We start from the raw sequence: 10,351 nt of genomic DNA, 5'->3' as shown, positions 1-10,351 counted from the left end.
GGACTCCGGGAGCCGCGGGGACGGGTCCCCCGAGAGCTCCGAGTTTGGCCCTCAGCCGAACACCGCGCCAGACCCTCCAGCGGTTCCGGGCTCGGGCAGGTGGCCTCCTTCCAAGAGGGGCGAGATGCCTGTGCCGGTGACCTCTGTCCATCCAGAGGCACCGGACAATCTGCTGGAAGCGCTTCGCAGCGCTTCCATCGACGAGGAGCACCGCACTATCATGAGTCCGGTGATCCAGAAGGTTCAGTCCGCCAAGAGCGGATTGACTGAAGCATGTGCCAGCCTTCTAACAGGCTTCGAGGTAAGTGTTTTAAAATGTAGTAGAAATATTACCGCATAGACAATAGCCCCAGATGCTTTGTTCGGTGTTCACAAAGAAAATCCGAACAAAGGATCAAATAATATCGCAGGAGTCTAATATAAGTGTGTCAATATCCATATGCAGGCTTCGCTGCTGGCGTCCGCCGCACTGACTGTGGAGGTCACCATACTGAAGCAGGACCTTGAGGGGTCCAGGAAAGAGCTCGGCCTTGCCAAGAGGCAGCTCGAGGAGAACAAGGGTAAGTAGTACCCCGTCTATAGATATGTATATATAAAAAGGACGCGATTGCAAAATGACAGGATCATTGTATGTTTGCCAGGGGCCACGACCGAGGTGGCGACCCTGAAGCAAGCGCTAACCAAGGCTGAAGATAAAGCAGCCAAGGAGCGCACCGAGCGAGATAAGCACGAGGCTCAGGTGGGCAAGGTGCAGCAAGAGCTCCAGGCTCTCGTGGCGAAGCACGAGGCGTTGGAGCTTGACTCAAAGATGCGGGAGTCTGAGCTTGCCGCGGCCCTCGAGAGTGTAAAAAGTGCCAAGGCCGAAGCCCAAAAGGCCCTCCAAGAGATCGACACGATGAAGAAGATAGCGGCGGGTAAGGCTTTCTATATGCAAAGCAAGCATGTAAAAGTAAATTACCGATTACTTACCCGAATCCGGAGCTCTCCAGGAGCATTCGCAGATCTGCCCCGCAGTGTGTCCGATGCCGCACAATTTTACCAAGCCAAGGACGGAAGCTCGATGGAGAAGCTGTTCTGGTCTCAGTATGCTGAGGCCGAACATCCGATGCCAATGAGCGACCAGCTGAAGCAGATGGTCGAGCTACATAAGGCGGCCGATCAGGCCATGAAGAGCTTTATAGTCTGGCTGTGGCCTGGCGACGCTCTTCCGAACAGCTTCTTCCGCCTGGTGAGGCGGCTTGTGGATGCCTGCCCGCGGCTGGAGGTCATCAAGCGATATGTCTGTACTGAAGGTGCACGCCGGGCTTTTGCCTGTGTGAAATTGCAGTGGGTCAAGCTAGACGCCGTGAAGCTGATCAAGGAGGGGCCGTCGGAGGGCAAGGAGCACCGCCACCCCGAGATGTACTACGAGGGTGTTCTGTCGGGTGCCCGTCTCGTCGCGGACGAGTGTTCAAAAGATGTAATATTTGAATGAGACTTGCTCATTTTATCCTGTATGTATGTATGAAAACTTGTTTCATATGCGCTATGCAACGCTTGTTGGAATGTAAAATATTACCTTCTGTTTGGTTGTTTATCCAATCTGAGAGATGGCTAGTCCTCGGCTTCTGCCCCCATGCCACGAGTGCTGGGGTGTTCGGGATAAACCTGAGCACTCTTGTTCCCATGTTTGGGTCCTTCGAGGGAGGTGCTCAGCACAACAAACAAGGCAACCAGACTAATAATGCTTTATCACTCTCACTTAGCCATAGAATTCTATAATTTTAAATTTCGGCGAAGCCCCTGGTATTCGGAAGGCCGAATTCGGGGTGCGATACACGCCTTTAAGCCGGACAGGGCCGGTCCCTCGCTCTAAGCGGCATAAGTCTTTAGGGACTTGAAAACCTCGTCGAACAGCGACCAGTCTCTCGCCTTATCATGACAGTTAGTTTTAGCTTTCTCTACTGAGGTGCTGAACCCAGCAGATCCGGGGCACAATCGCAGTAGTTCTCCTAGCGCTACCTTAGCCGATAGAGCGGAACGTAAGGTACCAAAACATAGGAGCCGGGCAAACCCAACATTTGACCAAAGACATGATTCAGAGCCGATGCATATAATGCTATAAGTTCGGGGTGCCGCACTTGTGAAAGTGTCCGGACTTTTCACACCGCATTGTGGGGTACGTAAGCCCCTGGTGTATTGGCCGTACCATAGTGTACGGTTGCAAGGCGTCATTAATGAACACATGGGTATATATATATATTATAGTGTATGACTATTATCGCATTCTTGTTATATATATATATATATATATATATATGTATATAACAAGAATGCGATAATAGTCGTAATGTCATGCATTGTTTATTAAAAAATTGCGTTAAAGCAGAGTGATACACATAGTGCGATAAGCAAAGAGTAGGACTATGTCCCTTCCAAGAGCAAGCTGAGGAATGATATTAAATTGAATATTTCACTCATTACTGTAATGAACCTGGGAATTCCGTGGTATAACGTAGTTGTCTGCCTCCTTGGTTGCTGCATCATGTGTTCAGCAATAGTGCTGCCGGACAGTGTTTCCAGAGATTAAGGTCCTGAAAGAAAAAGAAAAATAACCGAACGGGAAGCCCCTAGTGTGGTTTAGGCCGCGTCTTGGGGCGTGCCGCAGTTGTGCCCCCTCCCCGCCTGTGCCCATGGTATTTTTAATGTGTAATTATGTACGCACGGCACGAGTTTCGCCGCTGGGCTGGGATTGGGGTGGCCGCCATATTGCTACGCGAGCTCAGATCGCGTCAGGTGGTCTATTTGCCGATTGCCCCGAGCGCGCTTGAAAGTGTCCGGGCTGTGAAGCGCCGAACTGGTTGATTGCCTTGAGAGGCTGCTTTGTGTTTCTGCTGCGAGGGCTGCGGTGTGCTCCTCTGTTCGGAGAGAGTGCTCTGTGTTTCCATTGACTGTAATAACTCTGCGAGGTCCTGGCATCTTGAGATTGAGGTATGCATAATGTGGTACCGCATTGAATCTAGCAAATGTGGTTCGCCCGAGCAGCGCATGATAACCACTATGGAACGGGACTATATTGAAGATTAGCTCTTCGCTTCGGAAGTTATCCGGGGATCCGAAGACCACTTCCAGTGTAATTGAGCCTGTGCAATGGGCCTCTACACCTGGAATGACGCCCTTAAAGGTCGTTTTTGTGGGTTTGATCCTTGAGGGGTCTATACCTATTTTGCACATTGTGTCCTGATAAAGCAGGTTCAGGCTGCTGCCACCATCCATAAGGACTCGAGTGAGGTGAAATCCGTCAATGATTGGATCTAGGACCAGTGCGGCGAATCCGCCATGACGGATACTAGTGGGGTGGTCCCTGCGATCGAAGGTGATCGGACAGGAGGACCAAGGGTTGAACTTTGGGGCGACTGGCTCCAACGCATATACATCCCTGAGCGCGCGCTTCCGCCCCCTCTTGGGGATGTGGGTTGCGTATATCATGTTCACCATCCGCACTTGCGGGGGAAACCTCTTCTGCCCTCCGGTGTGCGGCTGCCGGATCTCCTTCTCGTCATCGCTATGCAGCCCCTTGTCCTTGTTTTCGGCAATTAACTTGCCAGCCTGTTTGAACACCCAACAATCCTTGTTGGTGTGATTGGCTGGCTTGTCTGGGGTACCGTGTATTTGACATGAGCGATCGAGTATACGGTCCAAGCTGGACGGACCCGGCGTACTTTGTTTGAATGGCTTTTTTCGCTGACCGAGTTTAGAGCCTTTGAATCCGGCATTGACTGTCGTATCCTCAGTATTTTTGCTATTAATGTGGAGCTTATGCTTGTTGCGACGTGACCTGCTATTGCCGTCCTTGGTATCTGAGGTACCATGGTTCTTTGATATGTTGTTACTGCGAGCCAGCCAACTGTCTTCTCCCGCACAAAAGCGGGTCATGAGCGTCGTGAGAGCTGCCATAGATTTCGGCTTTTCCTGACCAAGGTGCCGGGCTAGCCACTCGTCTCGGATGTTGTGCTTGAAAGCCGCTAGGGCCTCCGCATCCGGACAATCGACGATTTGATTTTTCTTTGTAAGGAACCGAGTCCAGAATTGTCTGGCCGACTCTTCTGGCTGCTGAATTATGTGGCTTAAATCATCAGCGTCTGGTGGTCGCACATAAGTGCCCTGAAAGTTGTCGAGGAATGCGGCTTCCAGATCTTCCCAACAGCTAATGGAGTCCGCTGGCAAGCTGTTAAGCCAATGCCGCGCTGGTCCTTTAAGCTTTAGTGGGAGGTATTTGATGGTGTGTAAGTTATCGCCGCGGGCCATGTGGATGTGGAGGAGGAAATCCTCAATCCATATTGCGGGATCTGTTGTGCCGTCGTATGATTCAATATTTACAGGTTTGAAACCTTCTGGGGATTGACGTTCCATTACTTCGTCTGTGAAGCATAAGGGGTGTGCGGCGCCTCTGTATTGGGCTATATCGCGACGCAGCTCGAATGGGTCTTGCATTCTGTGTTCGGCCCGGGCTTTTACTGTATCCGGCGTGACGTTTGTCGTCTCGCAGAGTGGTGCGCCCTCATGATCCGTAGATCGATCTTGTATGCTTTGCCTTGTCCTCCAATATGTCTCGCAGGTCTGGCGTATCTCCCCATGCCTTTTTATTTTAATGGCATTGGGGTGGAGGCTGAGCTTTTAGCTGGAATGCCTCTCTATCGCGGCCACGAGGTGGCCGATCAGCCGTATCATACGCTTCTTCCTCCAGTCGGGGTAGTAACCTACGCCTTGGGTAACTCTTGGAGGGGCGCTCGAGTTTATATTCCTCGGCCGTGAGGACTTCAGTCCATTTGTCAGCTAGCAGATCTTGATCAGCTTGAAGCTGCTTGAGGGAGTCCTGGATTAGGGGGTGTCTGGATGGCCGGACTATACCTTCAGCCGGACTCCTGGACTATGAAGATACAAGATTGAAGACTTCGTCCCGTGTCCGGAAGGGACTTTCCTTGGCATGGAAGGCAAGCTTGGCGATACGGATATGTAGATCTCCTACCATTGTAACCGACTTTGTGTAACCCTAACCCTCTTCGGTGTCTATATAAACCGGAGGGTTTTAGTCCGTAGGACAACATATAGAACAACAATCATACCATAGGCTAGCTTCTAGGGTTTAGCCTCTCCGATCTCGTGGTAGATCTACTCTTGTACTACCCATATCATCAATATTAATCAAGCAGGACGTAGGGTTTTACCTCCATCAAGAGGGCCCGAACCTGGGTAAAACTTCATGTCCCTTGCCTCCTGTTACCATCCGGCCTAGACGCACAGTTCGGGACCCCCTACCCGAGATCCGCCGGTTTTGACACTGACATTGGTGCTTTCATTGAGAGTTCCTCTGTGTCGTCGCCGTTAGGCTTGATGGCTCCTATGATCATCAATAGCGATGCAGTCTAGGGTGAGACCTTCCTCCCCGGACAGATCTTCGTCTTCGGCGGCTTCGCACTGCGGGCCAATTCACTTGGCCATCTGGAGCAGATCGAAAGATATGCCCCTGGCCGTCAGGTCAGATTTGGAAGTTTAAACTACACGACTAACATCCGCGGGGACTTGATCTTCGACGGATTCGAGCCACTGCCGAGCCAGCCGCAATGTCACGACGAGCATGATCTAGCTCTGCCGCCGAACAGTGCCCTAGAGGCCGCACCCGCATCGGCTCCGACCCTTAATTCGGAGCCAACTGCGCCAATCGAGGATGGGTGGTTGGACGCCGCCTCGGGGGCTGCAATCCCAACGGTGATCGAGCCGAACACCAGCCCCACACTCCGCGAGACTCGTGACTCCAAGGAGCCGGACTCCTCTCCGGACTCCGAACCCTCCGCGCCCCTGCCGATCGAACCCGATTGGGCGCCGATCATGGAGTTTACTGCCGCGGACATCTTTCAGCACTCGCCTTTCAGCGATATTTTGAAGACACTAAAGTCTCTCTCTTTATCAGGAGAGCCCTGGCCGGACTACGGTCAGCAAGGTTGGGATAGGGACGATGAAGAAATTCAAAGCCCACCCACCACCCACTTTGTAGCCACTGTCGACGATTTAACCGACATGCTCGATTTTGACTCCGAAGCCATCGACGGTATGGACGCAGATGCAGGAGACGATGAAGAACCAGCGCCTATTAGGCCCTGGAAAGCCACCTCGTCATATGACATATACATGGTGGACACCCCAAAAGAAGGAGATGGCGATGGAACAGCGGAGGATGACCCCTCCAAGAAACAGCCTAAGCGTCAGCGTCAGCGGCGCCACTCAAAATCCCGCCAAAGCAAATACGGTGATTCCAGCACGGGAGATAATAATACTCCGGAGAGTGCCGAAGAAAACCACCTCCAGCAAGATTCAGCACAGGAGGATGGAGAAGCCAGCCCTCATGAGAGAGCGGCAGACAAACAGGTCGAGGACGATAATTGTATGCCTTCCTCCGAAGACGAGGCAAGCCTCGACGACGACGAATTCGTCGTGCCAGAGGATCCCGTCGAGCAAGAGCATTTTGAACGCAGGCTTATGGCCACGGCAAGAAGCCTCAAGAAAAAACAGCAACAGCTTAGAGCTGATCAAGATTTGCTAGTCGACAGATGGACTGAAGTCCTTGCGGCCGAAGAGCATAAACTCGAACGCCCCTCCAAGAGCTACCCAAAGCGCAGGGTGCTACCCCGATTAGAGGAGGAAGCACTTAAACCTACATCACCAGCACTTGATATGGCTAACCAGCCACCTCGTGGCCGCGACAGAGAGGCCTCTCGGCCCTCCACTCAAGCCACACCCCGTACCAAAGCACGGGAAAATGCGCCAGACCTGCGAGATATGTTGGAGGACAAGGCAAGGCAAACAAGATCGATTTACGGATCGCGTGGGCGCCCTACGACTCGAGACGGTAACCGTCACACCGGACACAAATCCGGTAGGGCCGAACACAGTAGACAAAGCTCATTGGAGCTACGTCGTGATATAGCCCAGTACAGAGGCGCCGCACACCCACTATGCTTACAGACGGAGTAATGGATCATCAAATGCCCGAGGGTTTCAAACCCGTAAACATTGAATCATATGATGGCACAACAGATCCTGTGGTATGGATCGAGGATTATCTCCTTCATATCCACATGGTCCGCGGCGATGATCTCCACGCCATCAAATACCTCCCACTCAAGCTTAAAGGACCAGCTCGGCATTGGCTTAACAGCTCGCCAGCAGGATCAATCGGTTGTTGGGAGGACCTGGAAGCCGCATTCCTCGACAATTTCCAGGGCACCTATGTGCGAGAACCAGACGCCGATTGTTGGGGATATTACTACTGGGCGTAAACCGGCCTATCTGGGCCGGGTTAACTTCATCAGCAGTTAAGTATGTTAAAGCCCATGAAGATAGATGAGGGCTCAAGACCCATAATAGGTTGAGAGCCTGTAGCTGTAAACCGGCGTGAATATGTAACTTGTATTGTAAGTTAGGAATAAATAGAGACCAAACCGGACACATCTATGAGCCGGTGTTGGGACTCTGTAAACCGACGGGCGTCACCCATGTATATAAGGGGACGACCCGGCGGCGGTTCAAGGACAGCAGACAACAACTCGACATAGGAGAAGCTTGTTTGCTCCCTAGTCATCGAAACACCCATCAATTCCATCACAACTAGACGTAGGCTTTTACCTTCATTGAAGGGGCCGAACTAGTATAAACTCTCTTGCGTCCTTGTGTCCGCTTTAACCCCTTCAAGCTAACCCGTCGCGATGGCTCCACGACTAAGTCCTTTCTCTAGGACATCTGCCGTGACAAAACCACGACTGTTGGCGCCCACCGTGGGGCTATCGCACGATGGTTTCCGGTTCTTGGAGGGCCGCTTTGAAGGACTCGAGGGCTACGCTGTAGGCCGGATGACTAAGAGTCGTCGCGGCAAGCTCTACATCGACGACGCAGGCTGGGGCCCCGAGGCCGGTTCAATTGAGTACGGGTACCGGGTCCCCTTTGGTAGCATTCACGTTTTCATTGGCAAGATCGGAGAACCGGGCCCTGAGCCGGACATCTGCACCGATCTCGTCGAGACGGCTCAGCGTGCGCGATCCGCCCGGGTTAAACCGGCCATGAAGCGTACCTTCATGGGAGTGATCCATGGAGGAAGTCATGAGGACAGATCGGAGCTTCGCGGGGCGACTGTCGTTTGTTCCGGTGACGAATCTTCGGCCGGAGAAACCGAATCTCTTTATCAGCTACAAGATGGCCGGATTGAGAGCTGTTCCGATGGCGACAGTATTCCGGACCCCTCCGATCTGCCTAACCGGGTTGGAATATTCATGACCGGAACACAAGCAGCGTTTCATTCTTCGACAGCCGCGGCAACGGTCTCCGGTTCAGCAGCGGCGATGGCTGCCGGGGCAGGAGGCCCTGTGCGCCCGCCGGCTCAGGTTCTATCAGAACTATTTGATGCGTTGGCTGTGCTTATGGCGGAAGTTAATCCGCCAGATCAGGACGTTCACAACACGGAGATTGCAAAGGTAAAGGAACAAATCACCCAGGCCAAGACGGATCTAGCAGCTGAGGATACCAGGAAGGCCGCAGAGTGGGCCGCTTTAGACGCACAGGCCTACAGGCTTATGTTGGACCAGAGCGCGTCGCATGAAGTCATGAGGAGGAAGCACCGATCCCGCTTACCTCCGGTTTTCGAGGCTAGAGACCTTTTTAACACTCCAGGGCCAAGAGCCGGCAATCCGCTGGAGGGGAACCGGGCAGAAGCCCCTGGGACCGGTGCGCCGGTTCAGCCCCGTCAGATGGACCCACCTCGTCAAAACACCGTTATACCTCAGGATGCTTTAACACCTCCGGGTCACTACTCCAACCCAATGGACAATCTTGTTGCCGCTGCTGCACGACTGGAGGCCATTCCAATTGAAGGTGACTCGCCGCAGGCAGTAGAGACGCGACGGGTCAAGGAACTTCTGAGGACAGCTTTGGCCCAACAGGAAGCGTACTCGTACAGCCGCGACCGGATCCACTCGACCCCCCGTCCAAGCCGGAGCTATAGCAGACATATGGATGAGCCAGCAGTGTCGAGTAATGAACGACGTGGAGCACCCCGTGGCAACAACCCGACGGGTGGTGCTGATGACGCTCAGGAAGTGGTAAACCGGGCCCGAGCGCGCAGGGAGGCCGAGTTAGCCACACAGCATCAGGCTCGGCAGCTCACGCCGGTTCGTCCAACCATCTCGATCGAACCTGGTGTTACTTCTAGTTCTTTGGGGGTGCCTTGCCTTATCCCCGCTTTACGCAATGTGCGCCTGCCCAAGGATTTCAAAGGCCCGCGCAAGGTACCAAATTACACGGCGGATCAACCTCCAGAGACATGGGTAGAGAGCTATGAGATGGCCATGGAGATGCTTGATGTGGATGACACGGCGTGTGCGAAATACTTCACCATGATGCTTGAAGGAACGGCCCGTACTTGGTTAAAAAGCTTGCCAGCTAATTCTATCAGTTCATGGGCCCAATTACGAGCCCGGTTTATCAACAATTTCAAGGATACCTGTAAATAGCCTATGTCGATAGTGGACTTAGCTGCATGCGTCCAGGAGGAAGGAGAATCAACGACTCATTGGGTGCGCCGGGTTTCACAAGTGTTGCACTCCTCAGACCGCATCAACGCTGACACCGCAGTATTAACCCTAGAAGGCAACTGCCGGTTTGGGCCCCTGAAGTTGAAATTGGGACGGATGAAGCGTCATTGCACTGACATGGGGACCCTCATGGCCGCTTTGGTAAAATATGCTGATTCTGATAGTACCAAGGATCCCGAATCTGATGATGACAAGACAGGGAAGGGGAAGAAGAATAGCAGCTCCAAAGGGAAGCAGCATCACTAGGTAGGCAATGGCGGAGGAGGCAAGCGTAAAGCGGATGGTAACATGGATTTTGTGGCTAATACCAACGCACAGGACAATGGCCAGCGGCGCAAGGGTAGGCCGAAAAATCGTAGTGGAGCACCCAACCCTAACCCAAACCGCCTGAACTATCTGCTAAGCCAGCCCTGTCCAAGACATGGGACGAAGGAGGAGCCAGCAAACCACCTTTGGAAGGATTGCTTTATTATGCAGGAGTTCAAGAATTCTAATAATTTCCGGTATGATCACGGATCTGGCGGTGGCTCAGGGTCCGGGCCGGGTTACGGTGGAGGAAGTTCTGGTTCAGGATTTAATGGTAATCCGGGCGGACATAATGGTCAAAATAGTCAGAACAACCAGGGTGGTTACAACCAACAGCAGCAACAGTCAGGTTACCAGAGCAACCCAAAGCAGTTGAGTAGTGGGCAGTACCATGTCTTTACCACTAGCTTGGACAAGCGAGACCG

This window comes from Triticum aestivum, chromosome 6A (assembly GCF_018294505.1).
Source record: "Triticum aestivum cultivar Chinese Spring chromosome 6A, IWGSC CS RefSeq v2.1, whole genome shotgun sequence".
NCBI lineage: Eukaryota > Viridiplantae > Streptophyta > Magnoliopsida > Poales > Poaceae > Triticum > Triticum aestivum.
Note: the sequence above shows the minus strand (reverse complement) of the source record.